We start from the raw sequence: 23,159 nt of genomic DNA, 5'->3' as shown, positions 1-23,159 counted from the left end.
ATGCATTTACTGCCAGATTGGCCTCTGGCTGGAGCCCACTGGAGGCAGGGATGAGCAGCTGTGGCTTCACAAACCCTTTTTGTAAACACAACCAGTGTTTTTTGTTTACTTTAGCCCAAAGAAACCCTATGTTTGACTTGCAGTTGGGGAGGGAAAGATATCATTGGGAAGACGGTACAGGTGATTCTGGGTGGGCACCTGACTCAGGAATGTTCCTCTCTGAGGGACTGGGGAAATAGAAATGAGAGTGGAGTCCTGGCCCCTAAGGGAGACCAGGTGAAAGAGGTGATTAGGGGAGGAAAATTATAGTTCTACCCACAGGTATCACCGCTCCTTCCAGACTGCTATGGCTGGCTGTGCCCCCAGGGGACCATGTGCTGGGAGGTTGGCCCTCACTGTGGTGATGGTAAGAGCTGGCAGGGCCTGTAAGAGGTGGGGCCCAGTGGGAAGTTGTTACTGCACCCTGCTCCCTGGCTCTGGCTTCCTGTCTTGCCACGTGACCTCTGTTGCTCACCACTGTTGTGATGCCACCTGCTATGAAGCTAAGCAAGACCTGAGCCGGTACTGGGTGCTATGCCCTTGAACCTCCAAAGCTATGAGCTGAATAACTCTTTTTTATAAAGTATCCAGCTTCAGGTATTTCATTATAGTAACAGAAAGTTAACACAAAGACATTCCAGGGGCTGGCCCTGTGGCATAGCGTGTAAAGCTGCCGCCTGTAGTACCAGCATCCCATTTGGGCACCGATTTGCGTGCGGCTATTCTATTCTGGTCAAGGTCTCTGCTATGGCCTGGGAAAGCAGTGGAGAATGGTCCAAGTCCATGGGTCCCTGCACTCGCATGGAACCCAGAGGAAACTCCTCGTTCCTGGCTTTGGCCAGGTCCAACTCTGGCCATGTGGCCATCTGGGGAGTGAACTAACAGATGGAAGACCTCTCTCTCTCTCTGTCTCTCTGTCTCTTTCTGCCTCTCAAAATAAGTAAGTAAATAAATATTTTTAAAAATAAAGACATTCCATATGACCTTATTATTTAATTGTTATAGTTCAGGGAGTGGCTTCTGTTGTCTTCATTTTAGGTCAGAGGGAAGTATTGTTGCTATCTGATGGGAGGAAACTGCTCTTCAGAGAGGCCTCATAATTTCTGGAAGCTTCCCTCTGTGTAGCAGAGCTAGGAATTGATTTTCTCCCTTAGGATACGAAGGATGCTTTATTTTTTTTGGCTCAGAACTGGAGAAGGGGACAAATAGAAAATGTTCTTTTGGTTACTGAGGTCTTAGATGTAGGTTGAGGGGTGGAGGTTCTCTTCCAGTTTCCGAGGTTGTATTAGAAGACATGTATCCATTCCTGTGTCCAGCTTTGTCAGTTGGAATTTGGGATTTCAGGAGTAACAAACATAATTAGAAAGTAGACCCCCTATTATCAGTTAGCCTGATTACATAAACACACTTCTGAGAGCTGTTTAGATTTGTATTTATTGATCGTAACATGGTCTCAGGAAACAAAACAAAACAAAACAAAACAGTGCGTGTTACGTTTCCAACAATGTGCTTTTGAGAAATAGATTTAATTTGTGAGCTGGTGAGTGCCTGTGTTCAGTGTGTAAACCACCCCTGCTTGCTTTTTTTCTCTGTAGATGATAACCCGTGAAGCGTTTACATATCTAGAGGAAGAGAATTGGAAACTACAGAACGTGCCTCTGTAGGTTTCTACAAAGGGTACAGTGAAAGAAAGAAAGGCTGGCAGGGAAGGGCTGCTCGGGGACTTCTAGGAAAAACTGACGTTGAGAGCTTCAGGAAAAGGAAGTGAGCAGAGAGTTGAAGTTCTGAGAATCTAGAAGGAGCCAGCCTGGACGTTAGAGACATTGTGCTATATAGTGTTAGCTCTCTTTGTAAAGGCTGATCCTCTGAAGCTTTGTTTAAAAGAGTCAGAGCAATGGGTTCATGGTCAAGGTCAAAGACTGAGTACACCTTCTGGGTATTTAGACTTCCTCATTTTCTTTATGTAATGTTCTTCCGGTTACATTTGATAAGTGCATTACCTAGAGGTTTTTAAGCCTAGTGGATATTTGACTGTCTTATATAAACACTGGTGAAGTATCGTTCTGGGTTTCAGCTTTCCAGGACTTAAATTATCCATGAAATAACTGTTTTGCTCATTACATTAGCCAAAAAGAAAGCAAGGCAGATCAGTTGATTATAACTTGAGACAGGATGGGGGCAGGGTTCCCTTTGAGATATGCCCCTAAACATTAAACATGGATAATAAAATTACAAAAAATAGAAAGAAAACAGGAAAAAGAAACCCACCTACAATTAGAAAATGCTTACATTACATAAGAAATACAAGTTCCAAAGTTGCAGACCCACAGAACCAGATACTTGCGGTGCCTGGGAAGTAACATATATCCTCAAAAATCCAATGGCTCTGGAAACTTCTTTTATCTTGCTTCCCAGAGAAATTCCCAGAAGATTTGCAATCACACAGTTGAAGCTGTGGTTCTGTGCAGATGCCACCTCTGAAAAGTCACAGGTGACTTTCTCATGACTTTCTCCTTGGGCTTTGGCTTTGAAGGCTATGGGGCTTCCATTAGATTAGATCATTGAAGAGAAAGAGAGACGGTCACTATCTCATCAAACCTCCCTCCAGCATCTGGTGCGGTCGTTGTTTGGAGGATGGGCCCTTATGGCAAGCTGTTGAGATCACAGAATAGTTGTTTATATTCTCACTGGAGTTAATACTTAGGATTAGATACCAATTCCCTTGGTGAGCCGCCCTATCTGAAAAGTGGATTCTTCCAGCAAGTTCCTTTCCTCTGCCTCGCTGCTCTTCCTGTCCACCCCCACCAGTTTTGATGCATATATATGGAAAAGGACAGAAAATCGGTCCGGGGCCCAATGGGAAGAAATGCTGTTGGAGATAGAAATGCAGGGGCGATTAGAGGGCCGGCTCTCAGTAAATGGGATTTGCTTCCTTCCAACTGGACATGCACACGAGCTGGTTTTTTAAAAAAGTATTCACTTATTTTTTTTTCCCTTCAAGCTTAGCCAGAGACCTCACGGAGGTCTAAACCCAAGCCAAGCTTGATCTGTTTTAATTCAACCACTGTTGATTTATGGCTTAGCAAAAAATGTCTGAGAATTTTTTTAAGCTAAAAAAAATTTTTTTTTACCCCAACTTGACTCTCACATCTCAAGTACAGCTGAAAGGCTATTTCTCAAACTTTCAAAAGACAAAGCCATCTTTGGAATGGGAGAGAGCTCTAAAAGCTTCAAATCCCAGCGAGAAATCCTGGGAAGTTTATATACAAGAAAAAACAAATACATTAGAGGGCCGTATGACATATTAAATATGATCATCTCGTTCCTCTTGAGCAGAGACTAGAACAGCATCAACCCAGGGTCACAGAGAAGGTGCGGAGTGTGCTGGCGGCGTGCTCAGAGAGGTTGCACCGGGCAGCACCAAGAAGTTGGCTCTTCTTTCTTTTACCCTCCCCCCACACTTCCTCTTCTGATCACCTCCCTTCCATTAAACAACAACAAACCCCCTTGTCATTGTCCAGCCAAAAAAAACAATCTGTGGTGGATTTTCTTCCCTACCTGGCTACGGAAGATACATTGTTAAGCAATTTAAGCAAGAATTGGACTGGTAAGCAATTACCAACCATGGGGGAGAAAACCAACACCAAAATGCTGGTGCCTTCCTGCTCCGACCTACCGTTAATGGGTCTCCTTTCTCTGCTTCCTAAAACTTTGAGCCCAGGCTGTATGTTTTAACCATTCATTCACCGTGGCTTGCACTTTGTACCTCCTGTCTTTCCACACGTGAGCCCTCATCTTTCCCATAGGCTTGTGAGCTTGGTGAAAGCAGGAATTAATCCTATATCGTGTCTTGTTTCCCAGTCTGCCTCTCAATCTCTAACATGTTATGCCAGGGACCGTCAGAATCCCGGATCTCAACAAAGCATCCAGCAACAAAAAAAGGCAGAAGGTATCTTTCTTCCTGATGCCTAGGAAGGGTCAAACACACCATTCCCGATAATGACATTGTGCTCTTCTTTCTGAGGGCTCTTTGCAAACCATGAAAGGGGCATTCTCCATCAGGCATGTAAGGGTATTTCAGAGGTTCATGGGAACACGGTTGAAAGATGGGTTTATTGAGGTGGGTGTTTGGTGCACTGGTTAAGACAGATTGGGGGACCTCTGCTAATGCGCACCCTGGGAGGCAGCAGGGGCTGGCTCACGTGATTGGGTGCTTAGATTGAATTCTAGGCTCCTGGCTTTGGCCTGGCGATGGTATTTGGGAAGTGAACCAGAGGGTGGAAGATCTTTCTCTGTCTCTCTGCCTTTCAAATAAATAATTTTTAAAAGATAGTGGGGCCGGTGCTGTGGTGCAGAGGGTTAACGCCCTGGCCTGAATCGCTGGCATCACATATGGGTGCTGGTTCTAGTGCCGGCTGCTCCACTTCCAATCCAGCTCTCTGCTATGGCCTGGGAAAGCAGCAGAAGATGGCCCAAGTCCTTGGGCCCCTGTACCCACATGGGAAACCCAGAAGAAGCTCCTGGCTCCTGGCTTTGGATTGGCACAGCGCCAGCCGGTGCAGCCATCTGGGGAGTGAACCATCAGACAGAAGACCTCTCTCTCTCTTTCTGCTTCTCCTCTCTCTGTATAACTCTGACTTTCAAATAATTAAAAAAATCTTTTAAAAAAAGATAGGCTTATTTTGGTGCAGAAAAATTTAAAATCTATGTGTACAAAGGGTCTTCAAAAAATTCATGGAAAAAGACCCATTATGAAAAAAAGTATGCAGAGGTTTCAAACATTTTTTACACCAAAATAAAATTAATATTTTACTTGCATTTTTCACACAGACTTGTTGAGCCACCCTCATAGACTGCTGTAGTTTCTCTTATGAGTGCCTATCTTCATGACAAAATTGCTGGCTATACAGCAACTCTGCCCACGAACATTAGTACACATCCAGTACTTGGACTGCCTTGGCTCAGACCTGGAATTACTGACTTGACTTCTAATGCTTTAAATTCCTTCCACGACTTTTGTTTTTCAATGTCAAGAACAGACTCCCTCTCTTCTCTCCTGTGACTACAATTAGCTCCTCAGAGACCAAGGCCACATCTGGGCTGTGCATTAGATTTCTTGCCCCAGACATCATCCTGCTTGCATATCAGATAATGGATTCATGGGCAAGAAATAGACCTGACCAAGAAAGCAAATAAAATAATGGAATAGAATCATGTTTAAATACACAAAAAGTCCGATATGCACTTTTTTTTGCCAAAACATGATACCATTTTTTACAAAAGATTATTTATTTATTTGAAAGGCAGACTTATAGAGAAGGAAAAAGGGAAGTAAAGGTGGGAGGGAAGGTGGATGGAAGAGAGGGAGAGAGGAAACTTTGACCCACTGGTTCACTCCCCCAAACGACAGCAGTACAGCCAGGGCTGGACCAGGCTGAAGCCAGAAGCCAGGAACTCCATCTGGTTTCCCATGTGGGTGGCAGGAACCCAGGTATTTGGGTCATCATTTGTTGCCTCCCAACTGTATTAGCAGGAAGCTGGGTCAGAAGCAGAGCAGCCAGGACTTGAACCAGTGCCCATGTGGGATGCAGACATCTCAGGTGGCAGCTTTACCTGCTACACCACAGCACCAGCCCCAGCAATATTTTTTTAAATAATTATTTATTAATTTTAAAGGCAGAGTTAGAGAAGCAGAGACAGACACACAGACACACACACACACACACACAGAGAGAGAGAGAGAGAAAGAGAGAGAGAGATCAATTGGTTTATCTTCCATCTTCTGGTTCACTCCCCCAATTGCCTCAATGATCAGGGTTGGACCAGGCCAAAGACAAATGCTAGAAGCTTCATGTGGGTCTCCCACATGGGTATAATTGCCCAAGTACTTGGACCATCTGCTGCTGCTTTCTCAGGCACACTAGCAGGGAGCTGGATTGGAAGTGGGGTAGCTGGAACTCTAATTGGCACCCGTATGGTATGCTGGTATTGCAGGCAGCAGCTTAACCAAAGTTGGTCACCCCCCACCACTACCAAGGCACTTTTTATAAATGAATTTATAAGAACAAAATCCTGACATTTATTGAGCTTTCACACTATTCTGTACTATGCAAAGCATTTTGTAGTTATTATCTCACTTAACCTCACAATGATTCTAGGAAGAATTCCTATTTATGATAGTGGTTCTTATTTACTATTTATTTAATAGTAACTAGTTACTAGTTATTTAATAGTGATTCTATTGCTATTGAACTTGCACCACCAATATTCAGCATAACTCATTTGATCCTTAAACAGAGTTATAATGTCTTTTGTAAGACTTCATTGTGATATATACTTCATCTGCCTTTGTTGTATTATTTGCTATAAGAAAAAAGATTCCCAAGATTACTTACTTAAAAATGAAAACATGTATTTCTCTGTCATGTAGCAGACCAGGAAGCAAGAATCATTTTGTCTGGTTCTGTACTTTAGATGGTCCTTTAGGGACTTTGATTGCTTCCCTATTTTTTCTTTATCTCCTAGATGTGGCCTGGCTTTAGGGCATCTGGCCGAAAGTGGTGTATACCTCTTCTATTGACTTTGTAGAAAATATAGCCACATGGCCATCTCTAACTTCAAAAGAGGCTGGGAAATGCATCCTCTGGACAGCCATGTGTCTAGCTATGGTTCTGTCACTAGGAAAGAAGGGATGACTAGATTTTAGTTGAGTAGCTCATTAAGTTCATTGTAGTCTTCAGCAAATCAGTTGTCAACAATTAGAATGCTGGGCCTATGCCCCTATCACAGAGCTAAGCACCTGTCAGAGAAACAGCGAATGTTTGACTCTTGTGCTGGTGTTTAGGGGGACATCACTAGTCCACCATGGCACTCTCTCCTGCTGAGCCTGCGTGCGCTTTCAGAGTCCTTTGCAACCCAGGGCCCCTGGAAGCCAGCAGCAGTGAATGGGAATTGGCACAGGACTTGAAACTTATTAGCTCTCTGATTGTAGGTATTCAAATAATAAATAAAAGGACGAAAGGACCATAGTAGATTTCCCTGGCAACAGATATGTTGGTTGCTGTGGTGATTTCAAAATATGTCTTCAAATTCTTTGACACGCCTTCCTTTAAAAAGGTAGGGTTTTATTTCCTTTCTCTTGAATGTGGGCCATTGATGACTCACTTCAAACAATGTGGCCGAAGGGATGCTCTATGGGTCCCGAGACAGTCATACAAAGGAGAGAGCTTCTACCTGGTTTTCTCTCAACCCTTAGAATCTTCTGCTTGGGGAAGGCCAGCCACCACCTCATGATGACACTCAAACAGCCCTGTGGAGAAAGCGGTGAGGAGAGGAACTGAGGTCCCATGGGAGTGAGCCACCTTGGAAGTGGGTCCTCCAGCCCTAGTCAAGCCTTCTGATGAGACAGCCCCAGCCAACATCTGACTGTGACCTCATGAAAGAGCCCAAACCAGAACTTCCCAACTGAGCTGCTCCCAAATTTCTCAATCATGGAAAACACAAGCGATAATAAGTGTTATTGCTTTAAGCCACTAAGTCTTGGGGTGACTTGCTATGCGATAAATAATATAGGCAAATGCATAAATAACAAAAGTCTTGCCTTTGCAGAATGCCAAGGGTTGAGCTGTCAGGACAGCTATGGAGGTGGGGGGAGAAGAGAATGAAGACTTTCTAATTTTTTTTTAAAAGATCTGTTTATTTGAAAAACAGAGTTTCAGAGAGAGAGAGAGAGAGATCTTCTATTTGTTGGTTCACTCCCCAAATGGCCCTAACAACCAGGACTGGGCCAGGATGAAGCCAAGAGCCAGGAGCTTCATCCGGGTCTCCCACATGGGTGGCAGAGGCTCAAACACTTTGGCCATCTTCTGCCTTTCCCAGGCCAGTAGCAAAGAGTTGAATAGGGAGTGGAGCAGGTGGGACACGAACCAGTGCCCTTATGGGATGCTGGCACTGCAGGTGGCAGCTTTATCTGTTACACCACAGGGCCAGCCCCATAATTGTGTTTTAGTTGTTGGCTTACTGTTTCAGTGTTAGCAACTCCTGACCTGGACTAGATGAGGAATAAGATAATTTTTATCAGGTAGTAAAAAACTGACCTTTAAGGGAGAATCAAGAGATTCACAAGAAATGGAAGCTAAATGTTATTCTGTAACTTTCTCAACAAGAGTTGCAATAGCTCAAAATTCTTCCTTCTGACACCAAGACACGTCCCCAGCTGTGGGGAGCAACTGGGAGCAACTCGGACTAGACTAAGTTACTGGAATTAAGACTTATTCTATGCATCTGCTATCCCACAATATGGCGCTGGGAGAGGAGGAAACAGCTTCTACACAGCTGCCTCCAGTTCAACCAATAAACTGTAGGACCTGCTTCTGATTGGAGGAGAGCAGCGTACTCGGCGTGTGGGCAGCAGAGTTGGGATTGGTGGAAGAGGACTATAAAGGAGGAGAGAGACAACATGCACCGAGGAACACCTGAGGAACATCTGAACAGCCCCCGAGAGAGCTGGCCGGCGGTGTGCCGCTCTCCTGCGGAAGTGGGAAAGTGGCCACGGAGGTGGAAGGGTCGGTAGCCAACCCGGGAAGAACCAGCAGCAAACCCGGGGAGGGCCGAGCAGACGAAAGAACAGCGCAGGGTCCTGTGTCGTTCCTCCACGAAGACGAGGAGCAACACCCAGCCACAGCCTCGTCACCGTTCCCTATAACTACTCACGGGTTCAGTCCAGAGATCCCACCCAGCCACACAACGCTGCTGCCCCACATGTCCCTCTGTGCCACATGTCCTCTTTTTCAATCTCACTGTCCTTCGTACTGCACCTAGGTAAACGGGCACACACCCAGCTTTGCACCAACCCTGTGTCCGTTCTTGTGTTCCAGTGTAGGGCTTGTGAACCTGTGACTCCGTTATAGATGATGGTGTATTCACGAGTGTTCTTTAGGAGGCTACTGACAGAAGCAGATTTAAACATTTGAAACAAATTTGGAATTTTTATTTGAAAGACTGAGATAAAGGGAGAAAGAGAGATCTTCATCTGCTGGTTTACTCCCCAAATACCTACAACAGCTGGGACTGGGCCAGGCTCAAGCCAGGAGCCTGGAACTCTACTTGGGTCACCCATGTAGGTGGCAGAGACCCAAGTATTGAACCACCACCTGCTCCTCCACAATTGAACTTTTAAAAGTAAAGACAGATGATTTTTCAATAAAATTCAGGGGCATCTTACTAAATTAAAGAGCAGGGATGAGGCCTGCTATGTGGTGCAGTAGGTTAAGCCACCAGTTGCTATGAGTGGCATCCCATATCAGAGTGCCAGGTCCTGGCTGCTCTACTTCTGATCCAGCTCCCTGCTAATGCACCTAGGAAAGCAATGAAGCATGGCTTGGGTGCTTGGGAGGCCAGGGTGGAGTTCCCAGCTCCTGGTTGTGGCCCACCCCAGTCCTGGCCGTTGTGGCCACTTAGGGAGTGAACGAGCAATTAGAAGATCTCTTTATCTTTCTCTCCCTCTTCCTCTCCCACTGGGTCTGTCTCCCTCTCCCTCTGTCACTCTTCTTCCAAATAATTAAATCTTAAAAATAAAGAGCAGGAATGAGTCTGCCTTTGTGGGGGTTGGAATTGCGAAGTGGGAAAGCCTCATAAACATTCCTGCTTTCTGGGTCTTTCTGGACTTCTCTGTCCAGAGCTCTCTCTGATATTTGGACTGTGGGGCAGATGCAAAGAGCCAGCATGCATGTGCAATAGTTTCAGACAACCTGGCATTCTCTCTCTCCATTCCCAACTCCTGGGACATGGACTCTGATGGTTGCTAGGAGCTCATCGTAGTGGGTGGATGGGAGGTGGGTAAGGAGTCATTGCAAGAGGAAGCATTTCAAAATATGTCCACCACAGTGTGTGCATGCATTTTGGCACACAGTGTATGTTATCCTGAGTCAGTTGCTTAAAGACTCTGGGCTTGAATTTCCTCATCTTTAAGAAGAAAATAAAATATTTAAGAATCATATATTTAAGAACAAGTAAGTTCATCCACATGTGCACTTAGAATATACAGGCCACAAAATGAATCTCCATAAGCATTGGGTGTTACCAAACTTTGCATAGTGAGCTACTGAGACACCAGGCAGCAGCTAGGTCCTCATTCTCCATAGGTGAAAACCAACAGGTAATATACAACACTCAGGGAAACAAGAGAGAGTACGACGAGCATGCTATTTACAAAAATGGAGCAAAATAGAAGAAAAAAAGAGGTAGTTGCCTCTGGGGGCAAGAATTGGCACTGGGGGGAGATGGGGCTGGTTTTTTTTTTTTTTTTTTTTGTTATTATTATAAACCTAGTAGTACTATCGGCCTTTTAAACATGTTTGGTGCAATCCCAATTCCTATATATAATAGGAATAACTGTATGTATGATAGATACAAATATATGCATAATACCTTGTATATCTACATCTGTGCACATTAGCAGATAAGAAAGTGTACCAAAACCAAGGATTGCTCTCTCTCGGGTGGTGAAGCTTGGGGTGCTAGGTACGCTTCAGCTGTAATTTGAGCTGTTATCTCTATTTCCCAAACTGGCTGTAGGGAATACACATTTGCTCCTCATTGTGAACTTTTTTTAAAGAGGGAGAATAGGGAGCTGGCGCCGTGGTATAGCAGGTAAAGCCGTCGCCTGCAGCGCCAGCATCCCATATGGGTACCGGTTTGAGTCCTGGCTGCTCCACTTCCAATCCAGCTCTCTGCTATGGCCTGGGGAAGCAGTAGAAGATGGCCCAAGTCCTAGGTCCCCTGCACCTGTGTGGGAGAGCTGAAGGAAGCTCCTGGCTCCTGGCTTCTGATCGGTGCAACTCCAGCATTGCGGTCAAGTGGGGAGTGAACCAGAGGATGGAAGACTCTCTCTCTCTCTCTCTTTGCCTCTGCCTCTGCCTCTCCTTCTCTCTGTGTAACTCTGAAGTTAAAATAAATAAATAAATCTTTTAAAAAAATAAAAAGAGGGAGAATAAAGGAAAAGATAGGAAAGTGTACCTTGTGGGAGGTATGGATTCAGCCCAGCTGGGCCACTGACTCACTGCGACCTGGAACAAAACTGCTACTTCCCTGGGTCCTTGTGGATATGAAAGCAGCTATGAATGCAGGATTGGGCTAAGCTCAAAAGAGGAACAATGCTGAGGGTTACCGGTCCCCTGGGATTTACTTGGCTGCCAGCTTGGGGCTACATGTTGAGCCATGCCAGCCGGTCTCAGACCTCAGCGGGCACTGGAATTACAGGAGGGCTTTTTAGAACACGGATCACCAGGTTTCCCCTTAAATTTCTGACTCAGTATGGTTCTGTCTGGGGTGAGGCCTAGAATCTGCACTTCTAGTAGGTTCCCAGGTGGTAACGATACTGCTAATTTGAGGACCACATATTATCTATAAATACACATATCTATCTATTTATATATATAATTTCATTTAAGATTTCTAAACCTGCTGATATATTCCCAGCTGTGGCGAGGGGGAGCTGTTGAGGCTCCGAGAGGTCACACAGACAGCGTCGGAGCTGTGGTTTGAATCCAGCACTCCGTGAACGAAAGCTCTCAAGTGATCCGCTTGCTGGCCTTTGACATTTCTTCCCAGGTTCAGCTTCCTGTGTTCCTAGTTTACAAACAACAAAACCCATCTAGGCCAGGTCAAAGCCTTCCAGGAAATCCCACGGAAATCTCTAGCACGTGCAGCTTCTGCCTGTGGTGAGGGAGCCGGTGCTGAGCCTGGGAGCAGGATGAGAGGCAGGGCGAGCCACAGAGCAGCTGGCCTTGCACAGGGCTGGAGGGATCACAGCCTCCCAGGCGCCCCTGCAACCCAGCTGAGCTTTGCTTTTCCCTCTCTTACAGTTTATTTGGCATTCTCGGGAGTCTCTTAATCCACAGTCATTTGAATGCTCCCCCCCCCCCCCAAAAAAAAAAAAAAGTGGAAATGAGCTTTCTTCACTGTTGACTTTTCTTTCAAATTCAGGGCGATGTGGTGTCCCCAGGAGTGGTTATTTTCCTCCCTTTCTCCCTAGTGTGAATTCTCAAGTAAGTAGCAAATGATTTCAAATGCATGCCGATTGCATGGACAGCTGCCAGGAGAGAAGTGAAAATAAACTGGGGACAGGAAGTGTCGCAGTTCACGGAGAGGGCAGCGAGGATATAGTGGAGCAAGCCCGTGACGCTTAGGGGTCCACATGCTGAAAGACTTACCCGGACAGCTAGGCAGCCACAAATCTCCCAGCCATTCATTAAGCCAGGGGAAACGCTCCCAGAAACGTTTCTCTCCTCGCCTAACACCCTTTGTCTTAATTTCCCAACTCCGGGTTCATTCTTATGTCAAGCAGGCCGGCCTTTGCGATGGCTGGTGGGACTCACCTGCCACACACTACTGCTTGCTCTAAGTGTTTTAGCAGTCAGCCTTTCCGAGCGCTAGGGTCACAGGACCGATACAGGATCAGTGGGAGCCAGAAAACGGCATGAAGGATGTCAGGAACAAACTGAATCATGTGGAACTTTGCCCGGGAAAAGGATTACAGGACTAGCAGGGGAGTTTTAGGGATAAAAACTTGTGTCAATAGTTAGCCGTAAGATAAGATGACAGAGCCAAGGTCTAACATATCAATCATATCCATAAATGTAAATAAGCTTACTCTACCTATTAAATAAAATCTCTGGATTGGCTAACCCAGCAAACTCCAACACTCTGCTTTACACAATGATATCTTGAAAGGTCAAAAATGAAAATGATAGAGATGTTAAGGCAAATGAAAACTAAAATTTAAAAGCAGGGTTGCAATCTTGATCTCTGACAAGAGGGAATTCAGGTCAAAAAGCAGAGACAGGAGGAGGAGACCTGAAAAGGCTCCAGGCGTGGCTGACACGGAGGCAGAGTAGTTATTCATCTGTTTGAGCCACACGACTACAGAAGCGGCAGAAATAGAAACCTGCGAATAACAGGTTATTTGAACACATCTCTAATTGTGAGGCAGATCAAGTGGACGGTAAGGAGGGCAGAGGGCCAAACACGCAGCCAGTGAGGTGCATCTATGGACACTTGCGTAAGCTGGAACTCCAGTAGTAGGGAAAACACCTCCCGTAACTACAGCATAGACCATAGTGTAAACCCTCAGTCAATTCCAGAGAACAAAGAACCCTCTCTGATCGCCATCCAATAAAAGTAATAATCATTAACAAAAACCAAAATCGTAATAAACAGCTGTTAGTTAAATATAGAAATGCAACATGAAATCACAGAATGTCTTGAAAGTACTGATATTGGAAACCCAAATATCCTACCCAAAAAGTAAGCAAAGAACAACCAAGTAAGCCAAAAGAATCTAATCGGTAGGAACTAATAAATACGAAAGCAGAAACTGATGAACTAAAAGAACTAATAAATAAACTCCAGGCTGAAACAATCAACAAAATATGCAAACTACCAGCTGAATCGCTCAGGAAAACAAACAGGAGAAAGCACAGACACACAAAATTAGAAATAATTGCTGTGGGTGGGTGGGCACAACCATCAAAGCAGGGGGAAACTAAAACAAAAGCACAAGATACTGTTTTTCTCAAACCTGTGCGCAAATATTTGAAAATGCAGATGAAATGAGTGATTTTTTTAGAAAAATACAGCCTACCTCATTCAGTAGACACAAAGTATTAGCAGACCAAATATCATGAAAGAAATAGAGAAAATAAATAAAGAGCTCCCCTATAAAAAGCACCAGGCCCAAATGGTTTCACGGGGAAATTCTACCAAACCTTTAAAAATCAAGTACTTGCAAAGTGATATAAGAGCCAAGAAAAATAAGAAAAACTTCAAATAATTTGAGCATTAATAAGAACTGCAGAGGACTGAAACATGCTTCAACTGGTAACGATATGAAAAAACCAACACAGTAAAACGTATTGGCTACTGTCTCCTGATGGGAGTAAGGTTTTCTTCATAGAAACATGCTAGCTAATAGCTGAAAAGAGCTGACAGGCTTAGACTATCACTCCTTTGTAAATTTGTGAAGCTGGCTTATCATCATTACAGACTACTCTCAACGAGCAAGATCAAGAGGTCGACCTTATGTACGTGTCTCCCAGTGGACGCTCACGCCACCATCTACAACATATTCTCAGCACAGACAAATGGGAATCTGACCAAGCCTCTAGAACTGCTAATTCACAAGAAACGCGTAGTCCAGAGGCATGGGTTCAGCAATACCACAGGGATGCAATCGGCAAAATCCAGGCTGTGGCAACTATTGGACAAATGATTCAATTTCCTAAATAAATGAATCACATTTGGGAAAGAGAAATGGAGGGGGAAACTAAAGGAATTTAAAGAGACATTAAAAGGAATTTAAGAGACATTAACCAATCTAACATGTGGATGTGATTTAGATTCGGATTCAAGCAAGCTGTCAACATTTCTGTGACAATTGAGGGCAATTTGGACACTGATAATATGGTATAAGGCTTTTTTTTTTTTTTTTTTGGAGAGGCAAAGAGAGCACATGCTCCTTCCATCTTTCCATTTACTGGTTCCCTCTCCTAATGCCTGCAATAGCCCTGGCCTGGGCTGAAGCGTGGATCTGCGGACTTAACCCAGGCCTCCTACATGAGTAGCAGGGGCCCAGCTACGTGAGCAAGCACCACCGCTGCTTCTCAGGACCTGTACTAGTGGGAGGAAGCAGGAATGAGGAGTCGGAGGAGAACCCAAGCGCTCCAGGGCAGGCACCCTCACCTGCGTGCTGAGTGGGAGGCCACCATCTCCAGGAGTTACTTTTTAAGGAATTGGAGTGTCGGAACGTGGCCCTTCTTTCCTGTTTCTTCCTTTTTCTTTTTCTTTCTTCATTTTGAAAGGCAAGTTATCGGGGGTGGGGACAGTCCTCTGTCTGCTGGTTTACTTCCCAAACAGCCACAACAGCTGAGGCTGGGCCAGGCCAAAGCCAGGAGCCAGGATCTTCTTCCAGGTCTCCCACACGGGTAGCAGGGGTCCAAGCATGTGGACCAGCTTTGTCTACTTTCTCAGGGGCATTAGCAGGGAGCTGGGTTGGAAGTGGAGCAGCCGGGACTTGAACCTGCATTCAAATGGGATGCTGGCACTGCAGGCGATGGCTTAGGTTGCTACTCCACAGTGCCAGCCCTGGCAATTTCTTGTACAATTTTCTTAAGAACTTTTTTAAAAACTGTGTATATTTGAAATTTTCTAAAGTAAAAGGCTTTTAGTTGCTGTTTTGCATTGATGACTATTGTGGATAATTTCTATGGCTCCTTTTGTAATTTTTGACAAGCAAAAACCAAAATTTAGTCACTGCTTAATTTCTTAGTAGCTCATTGTGCAAAGTTTGATACCAACTAATGTGGCAAGTGTATTTTAAGTGCATCCATGTTAAGTCTATTCTTATTTTCTTCTTAGAGGTAAGAAAACGGCATAGTAGGTAAAGCCACTGCCTGCATTGCTGGCATCCCATATAGGTGCCAGTTCATGTCTCAACTGCTCCACTTCCTATCCAGTTCCCTGCTAATGTACCTGGGAAAGCAGCAGAGGATGGCCCAAGTCCTTGGGCCCCTGCATACACGAGGAGACCAGGAAGAAAACTCCTGGCTCCTGGCTTCAGATCGGCCCAGCTCTGGCTGTTGGGGTGTAAACCAGTGGATGGAAGATGTCCCTCTCTCTCTCTCTCTCTAACTGTGCCTTTTGCATAAATAAATAAATAAATTTTTAAAAAGTGAGAAAATGGAAGCCCAGAAACTTTGGCAACTTGCTCAGGATAACACAGCCAGGGTAAGAGATAGAGCTAGAATTTGGACTCAGACAGACAGGTTCCAGTCTTGCTCTCTAAACCACAGTGCAGCTCCTGACTTCAGTAATTGTGCAGAGAGATGTCTGCATCTTCTCCGTATGCCCCCAACCCCCTGGCCCCAGGAGCTGGCTGTGGATGTCCTGCAAAGGTTGCGCTAAGAGGCTGCCTCTTGTTCATGGCACTGTTGGCGGAAGGACCTTGGGTAGCAGTGGCTTTATTCCCTGGGCTGCAGTTTTGTCACCTGTCACATTGGACAGGTGAAGGGAGTTGGACTATTTAATGCTTACTCTTAGAAGCTTTTAGAAAAGTGTTTATTTGAGAGCCTGAGGAAGAAAGAGAGGTAGACTTCCTGTTCATGGTCCACTTCCCACACACCCAGAACACTGAGGCTGGGCCAGGCTGGGGCCAGGAGCCTGGAACTCAGTTCAGGTCTCCCATGTGGGTGACGGGCACCCAAGTATTTCAGCCATCACATGCTGCCTTCCAGGGTGAGTATTAGCAGAATGCCAGAATCCGCAGCATGGCTGGAGTTGGAATCCACGCATTCCAAGTGGTGTCTTAACTGCCGCACCAAATTATTGCCCCTTATTTTTAAAATATTTTTAACTGACATAAAAATTGTATATGTTATGGGGTACTGTGTGATACTTCATTATCAGTATGCACTGCAGAGTGTCCAGTCACGGTAACTGGTATGTATCTCCTCATTTAACATTTCCTTGTGGTGAAAACATTCTTCTAGTCTTGGCCGTTTTCTTTTTCTTTTAGAGAAAGGTACAGTGCATTACCACGATCGGTGGTCACCGTCCTGTGCAGTAGGACACCGGGACCTCTTACCCCTTTCCAACTGCACCTGAGTCTCTGTTAATCACCTTTTCCACATCCTGGCCTTCGTCTAGTCTCCCCGGCCTCTGGGAACCACCACCGCACACTGCACTGTTCTCTACGAGGTGAAGTTTCTAGATGGCACAGACGTGTGAGATCACGTGGTGCTTGTCTTTGTGTGCCTGGCTCACTTGACCTAACACAGTAGGACCTCCAGTTCCATCTGTGCTGTTGCAAAGGACGAGATGTCATCCTCTTAATGGCTGCTCGGAATCCCATTGGTCCTTGTACCACTTTACTCTCTCCGTCCATCAGAGGGTGGGCACTTGGTTGCTGGCCTTTCCTGGCTGTTGTGAGTGCAGCTGCAACAGACACGAGAGTGCAGGTGTCTCTTGGCCAGACTGATTTCACTTCCTGAAAGGGACTTATTCTGCCCACCTCCCAGAGTGGTTGAGAAGAAGAAAGGCCACGGTGACGAATGCGGGCCACAGTCCTGAGGACAAGTCATCACTCTCGTTCTGGAAGAGTCCCAGGGGCCGGAAGGACTTGCGATTTCACCGAAGGCCGATAAGGCCTTGGACAGTGTGAGGTGACTGTCCATGCAGGGCACTCCACAGAACGATGGGCACAGGATGAAGAAGGGCCCAGCATCTTGAGTTGGAAGTGAGCTTAATAAGTGTTCAAGCCACCATGTGTTGGACCTCTCTAATTCTAGATGTTTTCCCAATATCCCCACATTCAGCCATGTCTAATAGATAGTAGCCAGACGTCCATGCTGGCTGTGTGGAAGACTGTGGCATACAGACGGGGCTCTTTCTTCCTTATCACCTCGCTCTGGATATCCTTAACTAGGTTTGTGTTATCCTGTGCGCAAACATACCATGGTATTTACTGTGAAAATGCTGAAGTCACCAGCCAACTGGATTTTTTTTCTGTTATAAAACTGATGCATGTTCAATACAGCAAATGAAAGAAAAATCCAGAAAAGTAGAAAGACAACCCTCCTACAAAATCCACTCACAGCACAGCATTCAGAGGCAACTATGATTAACATTTTCTTCTTCTTTTTTTTTTTTTTTAATCAAGCTTTCTTTATTGTCATCTACTTGAAAGGCAGAGACAGAACAAGATCTTCTGTCTGCTGGCTCACTCCTCAAGTGCATATAACAGCCAAAGCCAGGAGCTAGGAACTCCATTTGGGTCTCCCACATGGGTGGCAGGGACCCAAGCACTTGGCCCATCATCTATTGTCTTCCAATGTACAGTAGCAGGAATGCTGGGTGGAAAGTGCTTTGGTCTGGGATATGGGCATCCCAAGCAGTAGCTTCACTTGCTGTGCCACAGTCTGCCCCATCTTCTTGTCTTTCTTATTCCTTTGTAGATTTTCTTCTTGTAATTGAAGTGAATAACAAATAGATTTAAGAACCCTAAAATCATTGCAATAATAAATTGCACTTGGAGCGCAAGGACCTCTGGGTAGGAAGCCCACATTTTGAGGCTCGTCTGTCTCAGTGGGTCTTGCCTATGTGTGACTTTGCCCTCTGGGGAACAATTGGCAATGCCTGGAGACATCTTTGGTTGTCACAACTCGGAGGGTGGGCTTGCTACTGGCATCCATCGGGGGAAAGGCCAAGGGTACGGATGAATATCCTGCAGTACCCAGGACAGTCCTCACAACAAAAAATTATTTGGTCCCACTTGTCCAGGGTGCCCAAGCTTGAGAAATTCTAGGCTATGTGATGCCCTCAAACATAGCGCCTTTGTCAGGGCCTGATTCGGGCAGCTGCATCCTTCTCATCCCCCTGCCGATGACCTCAGCAAGGGGCCAGGGAAGGTCTGCAGCTTTGGCTGTGTCTCTGAGGGGGCCGGGACCCCACGCCCTGCCTCTGGGCAGGACTGGGCACGGCCATCTCAGGGATGCTTTTTCTGGCCAGGCAGCTTGGGGTCCATAGTGAGCCCAGGGTTCTGGGAGGAAAGCTGGGGTACCACGCCTGCTGGCCGTGAGAGGCTGCTGGGTACGAGTCGCAGGTCAGAGACACAGGGCAATCAGGAAGAAACAGACACTACAGCCGGAAGTGGGGCCCTGGATCCACCCACACGTGGCATTGTGGGAACGGACCAGGTTCCAGCGGACAGAGGCCCTGCAACTGGGGGTGCTCAGGACTTCTGCTCCTGCGTCTGTCGCTTCCTCTCACTTGAGTCGGGGACACACTGCTGGTGAATGCGCAGGGCAACGAGCGGAGACTCTGCTTCCGTGTGTTAGCCTGTTCGTGCTGGATAGCGAAGTGCCACAAACGGGGAGTTAAAGAATCAAGACGTATTCTCTAACGGGCGGGAGGCCAGAAGTCTCAGGTCAAGGTGTTGGCAGGGCCATACCAAGGAGGTGTCTGCCCCAAGTCCGACTCCTCACTTCTATGAGTGCATGGCTGGGGCAGCTTTACCCCAGTCCTCTCCTGGTGGTCTCCCTGTGTATGTGTGTGTGCACCTGTCACCAAACCCCCCTTTCTATAAGGACGGCAGTCTAATTGGGGTAGGGCTTACCCTATTCCAGTGTGGCCTCATCAGAACTTCATTCCTTATATCTGCAACAACACTATTTCCAAATAAGTGCACATTGTAAGATGCTGGGGTTAGGATCCCAATATGTACATGTTGGGAGCACACAGTTCAATCCACAACAGATGACAGATTTGGGAAGTGGTCTGTGTCCCTAGCCAGGCAGGAGGATCTCAATCGTGGTGACCACTTGTGAGCACCCACTGGTGACAGAGTCCTTCCTGTGTAGATGTCTCATCTTCTGGAGGGTTCCCACACGTTTTGTGCCTTTAAGGGGTAGTTAAGGGTGAGGATGTCACTCAGAAGCCTGGTCTGATAAAGAAAGACTTAGATAAGAGGATTTATCGTGGTGAGGGATTTAGCTCATGGCCGAGAACCCATGTGACCTAAACTAAGATGGACAAAGGAACAAAAAAGAAGGGAGTTGGAAGACTGGGGTAGGGGATGAGATGTGGGTCAAAAATGACAGCTGCACCCCGGTACACTCTGTAGCAGGGGTCCTGTGGGCTGGGGAAGATGTTTCTACACAGCTACTGGTTGGACAGAGGTTTCCCAAAGAGGGTTCTATGGAATACCAGTACTGTGGGATGTCAAAGAGGTGTCACATGAGAAAAGGGTTTTATAGCAAAATAAGTTTAGGAAGCCATATTAAACTGGATCCTATTTTTGACTGCGAGATTTTAGAACCCTTAGTATGCAAATATGAACTATGCATCTTTGAGAAGAGTAAATAAGAATCAGCATTCATCTACCTGGACCACAGAAACTTTCTCCAGAGTATCTTGCAGGATGCTTTTTGAGAAACATTGAAGTAAGTGGTGGATGAGATAGATAACAGTCCTTGAAAACAAATTTACATGATCACAATTATATTCCACCTTTCCTAGCTCTTCCTCTTCTGCTTACTAGACATGGGATTTCATTGGTTTGTGAAATATTTCCTGATGTCTATACCATTTCTTGGAAAGGACTGATAAAACCTTCAACATTGATTACACACCTTTTGGCAAAAACCATTCAACATAAGGCCACAGGCCTAGCACCGTCTTTCCTGTGTGTCCCACTTTCTGACAAGGGTCATCTACCAGGTGCTTACGGCGCCCTGAGCTGTCTGCTAAAACCAGCGTGGAGTAGAACACCTTCATCATCCAACCCAGAAAGAGGCTTCCCGCTGCCCGGCTGGGCAGGGTATACTGGACAGACTGAAGGCCCAAGGTCCATCTTCTTTTCCATGTAACCGTAAAGAAATCATGCGTTTGGATTCCTCCCAAAAGCAACCCTGGAGACAGGTGCTTTCTTTGGGAGATGATCCCTGGAAGAGGTGGGGAAAGGGAGACAGGGAAATAAGAGAAGCCAATAATGGGTACATTAACGAGCAGGTTCTGAGGCTGCGACTCACTGGGGGAAGCTCTGGGACATCAAGTGGAAGGTGCCTTGGCACTGTGCCCTCAGAGGATGGGGTGGCAGGGGCATTTGCCTCCCCAGGCATCTTCCCCACTGGCTGGGGGTTGCACCCAGTGGTGGGTTGAGTTGTGTTCTCTCAAATTCATGTTCGTCCTAGGACCTCCGAATGTGACCTTATTCAGCTATCAGCTCATTGCTGATGTAATTGCGTAAGATGAGTAATGTAGGCTCTTCATCCAGTTAATACTGCTGTCTTTATAAAGAGAGGAGAGGAGACATACAGAGACACAGAGGGAAGATGGCCTTGTGAAGACAGAGGCAGAGATGGGGGAATGCTGTCACAAACCAAGAGACACCAAGGATCACTGGCAGTCAGCAAAAGCTCAGAGGATGCTAGGGGGGATCTCCAGGGTCTTCAGAAAGAGCGTGGCCTGTGGCTGCCTTGCTTTTAGACTTCCGCGTTCAGAACCCAGAGAGAAGAAATGTCTGGGGTTTTATCCTACCTAGTTTATGGAAGTTTGCTGTGGCCACTTTAGGAAACTACTACACAGCCAAAGGGCTTACAGCCCAGGAAAGCTTTGAGACAAAGACTGAAGACTCAGGTCCTTGATGTGCGTGTGGGCCAGAAACCATCCTGAGCTCAGACGCAGATGAGACAGGCTATACGAAGTACCTGCCGCCCTAAGTATCCTCATAGAGAGGCCTTGAGTCACGGCTAGGTGCATGACATTAGAAGTCAGGTTCAGGCCGGCGCCGTGGCTCACTAGGCTAATCCTCCACCTAGCGGCGCCGGCACACTGGGTTCTAGTCCTGGTCGGGGTGCCAGATTCTTTCCCGGTTGCCCCTCTTCCAGGCCAGCTCTCTGCTGTGGCCCGGGAAGGCAGTGGAGGATGGCCCAAGTGCTTGGACCCTGCACCCCATGGGAGACCAGGAGAAGCACCTGGCTCCTGCCTTCGGATCAACGCGGTGCGCAGGGTCAGCCGTGGCTGCCATTGGAGGGTGAACCAACCACAAAAAGGAAGACCTTTCTCTCTGTCTCTCTCTCTCTCTCACTATCCACTCTGCCTGTCCAAAAAAAAAAAAAAAAAAAAAAAAAAAAAGTCAGGTTCAAATCTGCTTTATCACTTAGAAATCTCAAACCTTGGGCATGGTATATAACCTCTGGAGACTCAGTTTTCCTTATTTGTAAAATGGGCACGAGCTCTACTCACAGAAGTGCCATGAGCGTAAAGGGGTTCACTTTATAGAGCACTGGGCATAGTGCCAGGCACATGGCACTGTTCAATAAGCACCTCCCAGCATCATTGGGTGTTATTAAGAGAAGGAGTACAGGCTTTGGAGTCCAACAGATTTGAGTTTAAATTTCAGCTTTGTAGAGGAATGACCTTGGGTCAATTATTTGTTTGAGTTTCAATCTTTCCGTGTGTGCAGCCCTTGCTATTTGTAGCTTTTCCATAGGAAGCGCACAGGATTGGCCTGGAGGTGTCCACAGATGCTCCCCTTAGCTCAGCGCTGGCAGGTTCCCTGTGCTGTCTCTGAAATCCAGAAACTCTCCCTGGATCCGCGCATAGAGGGCAAAGCCCAGGCTGGACGTGTCCTTCTCTTGACCTCGTCTGCTGGTGCGAATGCTTCGCTCGCCGTCCTCTGGTCCTTTGTCCCTACCACCTTCTCAAATCCCCAGAGTGACACGTAGAGTCTGAGCCGCAGCCCGGGCCGGCTGCCTGGCTGGCGTTCCTTTGAGTAAGGAACGGAAGCTCAGACGCCCGCCCGTGCCTTTGCGTCTGAGCTGGAAACGTGGCCTCCGCCTCCGGAAATGTTGGCAGCAGCTCCAGGGAAAGGAGCTGGAGACATTCCGAGGGTGAGGTGGGTCGGCCCTTTGTCTGGTTCTCCTTGGCATGCAGACAGCAAGGTGCTGCCTGGGATGGCATTGGCGGTGACCCGTCTGCACTCCCATCTCATTCCCGGCAGTCCAGTCCGATGGGGAGCTGTGAGTGGAGGGGGGAGGGGAGGAAACAGCCCTGAGCCCAGGACTCTCTCCCTTGCTCCCTGCTGTATGATGTGGTAGTCGTGAGCCACCTGCTGCGGTGGAGCACTGGAAACGTCACTTGTGCCATGGAAAGCCGAAACTGGACAACTGTACATTTTTTGGGTGATTTTCCTGTCAAAACGGATGTGCCATTCAGTTATTGGAAAAATCTTTAAAAAATATTTGGGGCAACCTAGGCATGTGGATCATACCTTTTACTTTTACAACTGCAAATTTTATGAAATCTAAAAACAGATCAAGTATTTCCAGTGAAAGTTTAGCATCCAAATTTAGATGTGATGTAAGGGTAAAATACAACCAGATTTTGAAGACTTAGTAGAAAAACAGAATGGAAAATATCTCATGATAATTTTTTTAAAAATTGCTACTTGAGATGCTGGTATTTTGAATGTATTGGGTTAAATAAAGTGCATTATTAAAATCATTGTTACCTATTTTTTTTTACCTTTTTAATATGGTGACTAGAATTTTTTTTCCTTTTTTTTT

Source organism: Oryctolagus cuniculus, chromosome 15 (assembly GCF_964237555.1).
Source record: "Oryctolagus cuniculus chromosome 15, mOryCun1.1, whole genome shotgun sequence".
In the NCBI taxonomy this organism is placed as follows: domain Eukaryota; kingdom Metazoa; phylum Chordata; class Mammalia; order Lagomorpha; family Leporidae; genus Oryctolagus; species Oryctolagus cuniculus.
Note: the sequence above shows the minus strand (reverse complement) of the source record.